Source organism: Camelus bactrianus, chromosome 1 (genome assembly GCF_048773025.1).
Source record: "Camelus bactrianus isolate YW-2024 breed Bactrian camel chromosome 1, ASM4877302v1, whole genome shotgun sequence".
In the NCBI taxonomy this organism is placed as follows: domain Eukaryota; kingdom Metazoa; phylum Chordata; class Mammalia; order Artiodactyla; family Camelidae; genus Camelus; species Camelus bactrianus.
The window spans coordinates 147,848,232-147,859,548 of NC_133539.1; the positions used below are offsets into that span (position 1 = coordinate 147,848,232).

The following is an 11,317-nucleotide window of genomic DNA, read 5'->3' on the forward strand; positions in this document are numbered from 1 at the left end:
TTTCTCTGACGTTTACCTCCCGTTGTCCAGCTTCAGTCTGCAGGGCTTCAGGAGACGGAGCATTTTAGTACTCAATGATGCCAAGACAAAAGGGTGAGAGAAAATGGGAAACGTTCGTGGAGATGGTCCTAGGCAGATAGTGGAGGCAACTAGAAGACCTTCAGTCTCCGGGCCGGCTTTCAGGTTGAGACAAAAACCCTAAGGCAAGCGCTTGCTGCCACAGCACATCGACTAACACGGGAACCATCCAGAGAAGATCAGCACGGCCCCTGAACGTGGACGACACACGCACATACGTGAAGCGTTCCGTAGCTTTAGTGATGTCAGTCACCCAGAGGAAGACAGATATCCTATGCCATCACTTCTAGGTGGGATCTGAAAGTAAGTCAAGACACCCATCCATACATAAATAACTCCATTTTAAAAAGACTCCAAGGAACCTATTTACAAACCAGAAACAGACTGGACTCGCAGACATGGAAAAGAAACCGATGGTTAACACAGGGGACAGGGTAGGGTGGAGGAACGGGGGAGGGCAGAGGGATAAATCAGGAGTTTGGGATTAGCAGATATAAACCACCCTATACAAACTAGGTACACAAGTAGGTCCTACTGTCTAGCACAGGGAACTATGTTCAATAGCTTGTAATAACCTATCCTGAAAAAGTATACGTGTGTGTGTGTGTGTGTGTGTGTGTGTGTGTGTGTGTGTGTGTGAATAAGTGAATCACTATGCCGTACGTCATAAATGAACACAACATTGTAAGTCAACTATACTTCCATTGACAGAGAGTTCCTACAATAAACAGGCAGGCAGGCAGGCAGGCAGGCAGGCAGGCAGACAGACACAGACACAGACACACAGACACACAGACACACAGACACACAGACACACACACACACACACACACACACACACACACACACACACCCCACAGACACAGGGGAACCCTAAGGAAAACGAGTAGCACTAGTATCTCTTATCCATGCATGTCTATCCCAGTTTAATGGAAACCTAAGTTTTTGCCTCCAAGTCAATGATGCTAATAACTCTGCTGCCAAGAATAGAAAAATCCTCACGGAGGATTTCTGAATCCCAGAAGGGTCAGGGAGGGAGAAAAAGAGAAAGGATTCCATTCTGCTGACAGAGGTATGATAGTTACCATGTGGGTGTCCGCCTCTAAAAGGGAAGGAAGGGGAAAAAACAGAAGTTTATTTTCCCTTGTATCTGAAAAGAAAAAAATTTAAAACTCAATCCTCTTGGAGACAAGAAGTCGTACACACCTCATGTCACTGATTCTCCTCCTCCACCTCCTCCTCCTCCTTCCTCTACTTCTTCTTCTAGTCTATATCTCCCATGGATTCTGACGACCTTGCCTGATGATGGCGGGTGATGGGGGCAGAGATCGATCTTTCTGAGAAGTAAGTTGGCAAGCGCTTTAGTGAAGCCTCGTAGGATTTACCCAGCGAAGCGAGTGCCTTCGTCCCTGGAGGCTGCGGAAAGTATGTCCCCAAGTCACATACGCATGTGTTTGTCTTTTGTTGTCGTTGTTGTTGTTGTTGTTGTTGGTGGTGGTGGTGGTGGTGTGTGTGTGTGTGTGTGTTTGTTTGTTTGTTTGTTTGTTTGTTTGTTTGTTTGTTTGTTTGTTTGTAGCAGTGTCCTGGCCATGCTGATGGCATCAGGCTTGCAGCGGGGGAAGGAAGGCTTCAACCCCTTTGGAAGTCATACCTACCATCCCAAGAACGTCTGGATGACCCCTACTATGTGGCAGTTGAATGGGGGCCAGTTACTGGGGTTCAGCGTGTCCAGAGAGAGGAGGTCTGAGGCCTCTGGGGACAAAAAGTTTGTATGTATGTATGTATGTATGTATGTATGGCCAGTTGACTGTTTTTGCGGTCCTATAGGAATCTTCCTGCCCCTGTCTATTGAACAATGGGAGTCATCTTCCAAGTGCCCTGACACCAGACACCACGGTGGGTGAAGGAATGCGGGTGGGGTGGGGGTGGGTGGGGGAGGTCATCCAGGAAGCTGGGAGAAACCGAGAACGTCCGTGGGTCGGTGGGTCGGCCTGTCGGATGGTCGCCATGCTGGGTTTCCCCTAACCCAGGCCATTTGCCGAATGGACAGAACAGACTGGGGCCACGTGTGCCACCCACCCTCTTTCCGGAGGCTGTGGTCCACTGTGTTTGCATGAAAGTCAGTGAAGGAGGCATCTCCTCGGGACTCGGTTCCGTCCCTTTCACGAGAGCCTCCACTTTGGATGACAGCCAGCCAGCCAGCCAGCCAGCCCTCGATGCCAGGGCAGTAGACGACTGCCAGGAATATCCCATCCTTTCTGGAACCCTGAGTGTACCCACCTGTACAGACACAAGGCTGAAGAATACATGACGTTCCTTCCTAGTTGACAGCACTCCCCATGTCACTGAAACAGTGTCCAGTACGCTGACGTCATCTCCTCCCTCTCCCACACCCCCGCACGCGCACAAACACGCGCGCGCGCACACACACACACACACACACACACACACACACTCTGTCTGTCTGTCTGTCTGTCTGTCTGTCTGTCTGTCTGTCTGTCTTCTAAGGATGGAGAAGAGTTTGCTGAGCTATTTCGGGTGCCCTCTCATCCTAGTTCCTATCTCCAAGTTGGTTCAAAGTCCAAAAGGCGGTCAAGCACTTAATCAGATAGGTCCCTCGTAAAGAATGCCTCCCACATCACGACGACAGGCTTCTTAGGCCAGCCGAGAAGCTCCTTCAGTTCTGCGCCCATCTTGGCTCTAAGTTGATATCAGTCTGTTACGGAAATGACAGGCCAGCCAAGAAACAAGCACCTCTCGGAGGGTTGGAGTACTCAGATTTATTACGCCGGCGGGCTCAGAGGGGCTTCTGCTCCGAAGCTCTGAGCACCTCCAAGACGTGCACATGAGGTTTCATAGGGTTAATTACAAATATGGGTCTATTCGCCAATAAGGCTCAAACAACAAAAAGCAAAGGATCAGTACACTGGAGCTTATCAATTTGGAACAGATCACGTTACTGACACTTGTTGAGCTTGGATTTACGAGTTAGCTTGTTAGCCCAGTAAACTGACACTAAACTTCAGATTTACGAGTTAGCCCAGCAGAACTTAGATCAGTAAACGGACACTTATCACACTTAGATTTGTGACTTTAGCTTGTTAGCCCAGCTGGGCTTTTCCTTTACAAGTCCTCCAGGATCCAAGAAAGCCACGTTGGAAAACAAGTGGTGATTCTGATGGGACAGGAGATCAGTCATTTGGGGGCGAAGGGTGGGGTAGGGAGACATACCAGCCTGTCTGTCTGTTTTCACCCAGTGTGGGAGCCGTCCCAAAGAGATAACTCGAGAAGAGAGAAACAGGGAGTTGACAAAGAACACGTGCAGTGGCGTGCCCTCCCCCCCCCACCCCAGGAGAAGGCCAAGCCAGAAGTCCCTCCGGATGGCGGGTTCCGGACTCCAGCTTCCAGGGGAAGCGATGTTTTTTTCCTCCCCATTTCAGGCCCGGAAGAAGAGGGAGAGGCAGAGTGTCCTTCTCGGGCATCCGCTGTTTCTGAAGCACGCTTGTTGCCAAAAGATCGGCCCCCGTCCCCGACGAGCCCAAGAATCCAGAGACAAGGTCTCGGAGCTTAGAAGCAAAGAGGCCATTTTATCGCTCTGCCGGGCAAAGGGGATTCACAGCAGGCTAGCGTCTTCAAAACTGTGTACCCACCTTGGGGATGGAGTGGGTGGGGTGGTTCTAGAGCCATAGCTCAAACAATCGGGCATCGATCACCATCCACAGAATCGTTTTCTCATCAGAAGACTCAGAATGGTGTCACGATGCCTCCAGGTGACCCATTCTATAGAGGCTGGTGGTTAGATCTCGTTATCTCATAAGCACTCAAGGTGTGGCCTTCTTGGTCACTCAGGCTATTTTGTCAGGTCATTAGTCCCGTGACCGACCTTCTCCTCGGAGAAAGACTCAGAGACCCAGCATGATGATGACTTTCAATGAGTGAAATACAGTAGAAACAGTAAGATCGATAGCTTCCAGTTTCAACAACAGGCCTGGAACCGTGAGCAGCAACCAGTCAGTCAGGACAGTTGACCGTTTTCAGGGCGAGCATAAGAAACCGAATGACACCCCCCCCAGCAAATGAATGAGTGAATGAATGAATGAATGAATGACCTAATGATCCTCCCCCCCCCCCGCCAAAAAAAGAAGCAATAATCCGTTAGCCTAATTCCGGCCATTTTATTCATCCTCCTTCACCCTGAAGCCCCAGTCACCCACGTGCCACAGTGGTCTGTTTTCTGGTTTCCTCCACCACCCCACCCCCCACCAACCACCACCCCGCCAACATCCCCCCATGCCCAACCACCGCCCCAAGTGTGGGACTGGACGGGGGTGCAGGGGGCTGAGGGGGCGGCAATGGCGGCTTGAGGTGAGGGTGGGGAGTGTTCCGCCCAGATCGTATAGGAAGCTCAAACACAGCTGCAGTACGAGACAAGATGGTAGATTTCTGTGAGTCCTCCCTCCTCTTAAAATCCGTCCTAAGGAGGAGACAGACAGAAAGAGAAACATCACCCTCACTCCCAACGCCTCCTGCGCCCTCGATGCGCCCCAAAACAACAACAAGAAAAACAAAAACAAACACGACCACAAATAAGTCGCTATCCCTGGGGAAGAAGGATTCGATGGCATGGGGATATCATTCTAAAATTCATTCCCTCTTCATCACATTTCATGGAAACCGATTGCAATCTATGAGGCCCTGTGAAGGTAGGGGTTGGGGGGGTAGGGAGGAGGGAGGGAAGTGAAGGGGGGGGAGAGGGAGAGAGGGAGGGGGAGAGAGAGAGAGAGAGAGAGAAAGAGCAGAGGAGAGGAGGGATAAAAGGGGAGAGGACAGGAAAGGAGAGGAGGGAAAAGAGGGGAGGGGAGGGGAAATGAGAAGAGGCGAGGGGAGAGGAGAAGAGGGAGAGGAGAGGAGTGGAGGGGAGAAGAGAGGAGTGGAGGGGTGAGGGGGAAGGGGGGAGAACAGGGAAGAGGAGAGGAGGGGAGAGGAGAGGAAAGAGAGACAAGGGAGACAGACAGACACGCATGCGCGCGCGCGCACACACACACACAGAGAATAGCGAAATGGAGAGAGAGGCAGAGAGAGAGAGAGAGAGAGAGAGAGAGAGAGAGAGACAGACAGACAGACAGACAGACAGACAGACAGACAGACACGGATCTAGGTCAGGGATACTACACATGGGTATTCTTCTGAGTGATTTTATGTGTTTTCTCAATCGCCACCTCTATGGAGATAAAAATCGCTCCCATAAGATGAAGGGAGTCCTTCTGCCACCGCTCACGGCCCCGCCCACCAGCACCGCTTGTGTTTGTCAGGGATTCCAAGCCAAAGCACGTGGAGGAGCGGGAGAGCTTCCTGGCAGCCCAAGGAGGAGGAAAGTCCGGCAGCATGAGAGAGGTGGTTGGCACGGGGAAGCTGGAGGCCGGCTGACGAGAAGATGGGTGAGGGGGCAGGGAGGAGGGTTTCCCAAGTTGGAGAGCCAAGACGAGGGAGGGGAGCTGTCGGTGGCTGCGTTCTGACCCCGACCCCAACCCTGACTGGAGCGGATCCCTGAAAGGAGGCGGTTCGGGCTCTCTGGCCGAGAACGCCCCTCTCTTCCTCTTTGTGCAGAAACACCTTCCGCAGACCGAGAAAGTCCATCCCGAGACCCTCGTCGGAAGAGTCCTTTCCAGACCCATCACGATCCTCCTGGGCCAAGGGGTCCAGGGGATGGGGCGGGGCCTCCATTCGATCCGTCTTCCGTCCGTCCGTCCATCCACAAGATCTTGAACATCCATGTAGGATTCTGGATGGTAGCAGTTTTCCAGGATCCTCCAAATCCTTGTAAGTCCTCTCCTGGCAGATTCGACCCCTAGGTCGTACCGCGCAGCACAGGGCACTAGATTCAGTCCCTCGGGACGAGGGTTCCTGAAAAAGACCAGGAAAAAGAAGAACAGAATCACTATGGTGTGCACCAGCCAGAAACCAGCACCACCTTGTCACTCTAACAGACTTGCAAAAGGCGGGGTAGGGAGAGAAAGTCATAGGATGGCTACCATCCCTCCCACCCCCACCCCACACGCCAAGCCCCAGACCATCGTCATCCCTGCTCCCCCTCCCCTCCCCTTTCCTCTCCCTTCCCCCTCCCCCTCCCCCTCCCCTCCATCGACGCCCGCCTCCCGCTTGTACCCCACTCCTCTGAACCCAGCACCACCCACCCCAGCCTGGACGGGCTCGGCTCAGATCGGCTCGGCTCGGCTCGGCTCGGCCCGGCCCGGCCCGGCCCGGCCCGTCCGTCCGGTCGACTTCTTCGCAGGGTCTAAAATAGCGCCCGGCCGACAGGCAGGTGGCACATGGCACATGGCAGGGGAGCGAGCGGGACGGTTCGGGATCTCTGGGTGGCAGGGACACGCGGCCGGACAACCAGGAGCACGGACGGCCTGGCGTGCGTTTCTCCGCTCGGGGGGGCCTCGACCAGAGACCGTGGTACGGGGAACGGGGACACACACACACCACACACACACCACACACACACACCACACACACCACACAGACACAGACACACAGACACACAGACACACAGACACACACACACACACACACACACAGACACACCCACCCACCCCTTCACCCCCACCCCCAAACCTCTGACAGCTTTCGTTTGTTTTCGGCCGACCGTCCCTCGATGAGGTACGAGTGCCTTGGCTGGGGCTGGGGGGGGGGTGGAGTTCCTCCCTCCACAACGACCCCACACGGGCTCTGTTCTGGTCACCCGAGTCCTCTTCCAAGTCAGACCACAGGCCTCCATCACCCGGCGCGAGCACTCGGGGAAACAGTCACCATCCTCATCGCTCCGCTCCACCTCTACACGTGAAGAACTGTTCCCAGCCCACGCCACTCCACCCCACCCCACGCCCCGATGCCACCCACCGCAGTGGAGAGAAACGAGACGAATCCACAGACGTGCATCAATCCGATGAAGAAAACGACGGCCCTATTCCAAGGAAGCATAGATATCTAGGTAGGAGATTCATCGAGTACTATGGAGGCGGTGGGAAAGGGGGGGGTTGCGGTGGGGAGGGTCTAGAGATCAGGCAGTACAGCCCATGCTTAGCATGCAAAAAATAAAGGTCCAGGGTTCAATCCCCAGCACCTACTCTTCAAAAATAACCCGAGAAGAAGCAAGACGGCGGAGTAGAAGGACGCTCGTAGCTCACCCTCTCCCACAAATACACCAAAACTCACATCGACGGACCCACTCGGCCAATCAGACCACCTGCGGAACTCCGACAGAACACCGCCCTCTTCGAAAGACAAAGACGCCCAAAATCTGGTAGGAGAAAAGGAGAAAAGAAAGAGTCAAAAGCAAAACAGTGCGGGAGGGACCGGCAGAGGAGGAATAGGGCTCGTTCGCCAGACCTCCCCGTCTCCAACGGAGAGGCCGACGGGACGGTGGGGGAGCCTCCGAGTCTCAGATCTGCCCGGAGCGCCCCTTGACCGACCTATCCAAGTGAAACGGGCACAGAGGGTCCCCGCGACACCCAGCCCGAGTCGCAGGCCGGCAGCCGGGGGCCGGGACAGGCCGCACGAGCCGGGCAGAGGACCGTGGCGGCGGCACCACGCGCCGTGGCCGGGAGGGGATACAGAGCAGAACAACCCGCCCCCCCAACCCGTCCATTACGGGGAAAGAAAGGCAAAGCAACACGGCCGGTGTGCCCTGGGGAGAGGGGCGCCGTAGCCTCCATCTCCTCAGACCCGCGGCGCCATCACCGGCCCTTCTCGCGAGAAGAGAGGCGGGGCGCAGCCACAGCCGCCATAGCCCCTGGCGCGCGGCGCGCAGCGCGCGGGCGGGGGCGGGAGCGGGGGCGGGGCCGAGACTCGAATCCGCACCCGGGGGCTCTGCAACCTCCTAGGCAGGACTGAGACTCGTTTTCAGCCTGAGGCAGATATTATATATCTGCCCCGGTACCTCAGAGAACTCGCGCCACCAAGACTAAGAAGGAGCCGAGTTTTGGAATGCAGCAGGGGCGGGGCGGTTCCACCGTCTTCCCCGAGCCCACCTACGGAGAGGAGCGCCGACCCGAGGCGGAGCACACAGCCGCACAGAGCAGCGGAGCGACCGGCGCCGGGAGAGGGCAGGCGGCCAGCCACCCTCCCTCCTTCCCGGCAGGAACGCAGCATCCGACCGCGGTGCCAGGAGGGGGCGCGATCTACTTGCCCACAGGCACCGAGGGCAGCACAGACGAGGGCGCCGACAGAGGGCCCGCGGAAACAGCAAGCTGAGTTCACGAAACAGGGCGACGACAGAAAGACTTCTCGGTGAAACCGTTAAGAGCGCACCGTCTCCAGGAGAACACATCCTTTTTTTTTTTTTTTTTTCCTCTTTTTTTTTTTCTTTTCCTTTTTCTTTTTTAATCTCTTTTACATCGGTTTTACCTTCTGTTACCTTTTTAACCTTTACTTTTGAACAGTCGTATACGTTTACGGTTTTAATCCCTTTTAAATGTTTCATTTCAAGTCTTTTCATTATTATTATTTTTAAACATCCACCCCCTTCCCTTTTTCATTCTCTTGGTTTTGATCTCCTGTTACTGGTTATTCACAGGTTTCAAATATTGTTTCTCGATTTTTTTCCTCCTTTTTATTAAGGTTATTAAAAGACGTCTCAACTCGATCGCTATTCTGCTTCCACTTACTCTTCTATTCATGATTACACACTGTCTTCAAACCTTTTCTTTCTCCCGTCTTTTAAAATCCTCTGTTTTATCTTTTGTTAAAATCTGTTCTATTTCCGATTACCTTTTAAAAATTTACTTTTGAAACAATTGTATATTATTTTCTGATCTTTTCTATTTGTTTTTAAAGGCTTTTAGAAGACGTCTCAGCTCAATTGCTATTCTGCTTCAACTTGCTCTTCTATTATTGATCGTACACTGTTTTCAAACCTTTTTTTCTCCATTCTTTTAACATCCTGCCCCCACCCCCTCTCTCCCTCTCCCCCTCTGTCTCTGTCTCTGTCTCTCTCTCTCTCCCCCTATCCCCCTCTCTCTTTTAAAGTTTTATGCCTGCCTAGGCTTTCGATAAATACATAAACTCCTTAAGGACACCAATAGATAACTGATACTCCTTAAGCCACAGTGCCAGAGAGATAGGAGCATTATGAAGAAGCAGAGGAACCACTCCCAATTAAAAGAGCCAGAGAAATTCCCTGAAAGCACGATCCATGAAATAGACGTGGATGGCCTGCTCGATCAAGATTTCCAAAAAGGAGTGATCCAAGTCCTGAAGGAACTCCAAGAGATAGTGTTGAGAGATATACTATACGTCAAAAACGAAATCGAAGCTATAAAGAAGAGTCAAGGAGAACTGGTCCACTCATTGGCTGAAATGAGAACTGGTCTAAAGGCTGTCCAAAGCAGGCTAGATCACGCAGAGGAACGAATAAGTGGCCTAGAAGGCAGGACAACAGAAAGAACCCAATCAGAACAGCTGAGAGAAAAACCAATAAAGAACAACGAAAACCATCTTAGGGACCTAAGGGACCCTCGAAAGCGTGCCCATCTACGCACAATAGGGGTTCCAGAAGGGGAAGAAAGAACCAAGGGGACCGAAAAGATATTCGAAGAAAGCATGACTGAAAATTTCCCAAATCTAAAGAAGGAATCAGATATCCAAGTCCAGGAGGCTCAGAGGGTACCCAACAGAAAGAACTCAAACAGGCCCACACCAAGACATAGGCTAATCAAGATGGCCAGAGTCAAGGATAAAGCAATGATCCTAAACGCCTTTAGGCAAGAGAAAAACAGAGTGAGTTTCAAGGGAACCCCCATAAGGCTCTCAGCGGATTTCTCTACACAAACACTACAGGCCAGAAGGGAGTGGCAAGATCTATTGAAATTCTTGAATGAAAAACAAAACAAAACAAAACAAAACAGACAAAAAGAAGCAGCCTAGGATACTCTATCCAGCAAAGCTATCCTTTAGAATAGAAGGGGAGGTAAAGAACTTCACAGACAAGCAAAAACGAAAAGAGTTTAGCAACACTGAACCCATGCTAAAAGAAACATCAACAGGTCTACTCTAAATAGAGAAGAAGGAGGATGGTACAAAAATGAGACCACTCATCACCGGAAAGGTGATCACTACCATTCATTCCAAACGGAATAAACACAAAATTGTAAAAAGAAGACATCTAAACCATTAAGAGTGGCAGAGGGAAGCAAGAAAATAATAGAGACTTTTTTTTCCCCCCCTTCTCCTTCCTTTCTTTCTCTTTTAGATGGGTTTGAGATTCTATTACTATCTGTTTCATACAAACAGTTATAGCCATAGGTGAATAGACTTCCAAACAGGGTCAACCGAACTCCAAAACGTACAAGTGAGTCACAGAAGCCAACTAAAGGCTAACTAAAGGCGGGGGGGGGGGGGGGAAGCATGGAGATGAAACAACATGCTATCGAAAAGCCAATGGGTGAATGATGAAATCAAAGTTGAAATAAACAAAAAACCCAGCAACAACAACAGCAACAGCAACAGCAACAGCAACAACAACAACAGCAACAGCAACAACAACAACAGCAAAGAGAACCTTGATACAAATGATAATGAAAACCCAACCACCCAAAACTTATGGGACGCAGCCAAGGCTGCACTAAGGGGGAACTTTATAGCGATACAGGCCTTCCTCAAAAATGAAGAATGATCTCAAAGAAACAATCGAACCCACCAGCTGAAAGAACTAAAAAAAAGAAGAGCAGAAACACCCAAAAGTTAGCAGAAGGAAGGAAATCCTAAAGATCAGGAAATCAATAGAGTAGAGGTTAAAATAAAAAGAGAGAAGAAAGAAAGAAAGAAAGAAAGAAAGAAAGAAAGAAAGAAAGAAAGAAAGAAAGAAAGAAAGAAAGAAAGAAAGAAAGAAAGAAAGAAAGAAAGAAAGAAAAGAAAGAAAGAAAGAAAGGAAAGAAAGAAAGAAAGAAAGAAAGAAAGAAAGAAAGAAAGAAAGAAAGAAGGAGGGATGGAGGGAGGGAGGAAGGAAGGAAGGAAGGAAGGAAGGAAGGAAAGAAAGAAAGAAAGAAAGAAAGAAAGAAAGAAAGAGAGAGAGAAAGAAAGAAAGAAAGAAAGAAAGAAAGAAAGAAAGAAAGAAAGAAAGAAAGAAAGAAAAAGAAAGAAAGAAAGAAAGAAAGAAGGAGGAAGGAAGGAAGAAAGGAAAGAAAGAAAAAGAAAAAGAAAAAAAAGAAAAAAGAAAAGAAAAGAAAAGAAAAGA

General features: G+C 50.9%; 1 non-coding gene across 1 annotated transcript; it reads left to right on the forward strand.

Annotated features, from left to right (window-relative positions):
• The first annotated feature begins 207 nt into the window (after positions 1-207).
• Positions 208-316, forward strand: LOC141579090 (U6 spliceosomal RNA). Its single transcript, XR_012510122.1, has one exon. It is a non-coding gene; the product is annotated as a U6 spliceosomal RNA (small nuclear RNA).
• Positions 317-11,317: the final 11,001 nt, after the last annotated feature.